Raw genomic sequence first — 1,072 nt, 5'->3', positions numbered from 1 at the left:
CATAAATGGGTATGCAGTATGAAGTGTCTTTCGATGTTAGCTTAAACCCAAAATAAATATAATGATAATCAAAAACTATATATATTTATATATAGATAACTCCCCTGGATCCTGACTCCCAAGTATTAAGAAGACAAATTGTTTTGCCCTTGTACTATATAAATATATGTATTTATATCGGATACTACGATAAATTACTAGAAGTATTGAAATATTGAACTATAGAGTTGTCCATTCGTAATGTAACACCTAGTAACCAGAGATGGCCAAGTTGGGGTTAAAAATGTCAATGACCGATAAAACAACACTGGCACGTGACCAAGTATCTATAGTATAGTATTTGAAGACAAATATTTATTTAGATGACACAAACCTTTTTAACCCTTAAATAAAGTTTTTCAATCGTAATGAAAATAAAAGCGTCTTTCACCTTTACACTACGGCGAAAATTTAACCAAAATGTGTGTATGTGTGTATTAGAGACAAAATAGACGCCCCCGGGTGGGATCGAACCACCAACCTTTCGGTTAACAGCCGAACGCGCTAGCCAATTGCGCCACGGAGGCGATGGAATGATGTATAAACATAATATTTCCTAATAGATTCGATATACTTAAGACAAGTACTGTGCTTTTTTGACGTAACATCTTAAAAAATGTGAAAATCGAAATATAGCTTAACCTTCTAAATCACGGACGTTGAATTTTATGTTACTTTATGCGTACAAAGTATTGTAATATTCATTGAATTTTTATTAGACAATTTCTGTAATAATAAATATCGTTTTCCCGTGTAAATGGTCCGGACAAATATTGGATAAACATTAAACTCCAATGCTAATATTATTGAGAGCAATATTTTGTATTATAATTATTTGAATACAAAAAATTGACAATCGAATCCATATATTTCTTCATAATTAAGAAATTTATTGTTAAAACTTAACTAAATATTCAGCTATGGTCGGAGTAGCCTGCTAGTAAAATTTGCCATTTTGTCTTCAAAACTAACAACTATATTTTTAGTAAATATATACGTTATGTTTTTTTACAAATTTAAATAACTTCTTAAG

General features: G+C 30.3%; 1 non-coding gene across 1 annotated transcript; it reads right to left on the bottom strand.

Moving 5' to 3' along the window:
* Positions 1–492: 492 nt before the first annotated feature.
* Positions 493–566, bottom strand: Trnan-guu. The gene has a single exon. It is a non-coding gene; the product is annotated as a tRNA-Asn (tRNA).
* Between the last annotated feature and the right edge of the window lie 506 nt (positions 567–1,072).

Source organism: Pieris brassicae, chromosome 6 (genome assembly GCF_905147105.1).
Source record: "Pieris brassicae chromosome 6, ilPieBrab1.1, whole genome shotgun sequence".
NCBI lineage: Eukaryota > Metazoa > Arthropoda > Insecta > Lepidoptera > Pieridae > Pieris > Pieris brassicae.
The sequence above is the reverse complement of the archived record's forward strand: the minus strand, read 5'-3'. Positions and strand labels throughout refer to the sequence as shown.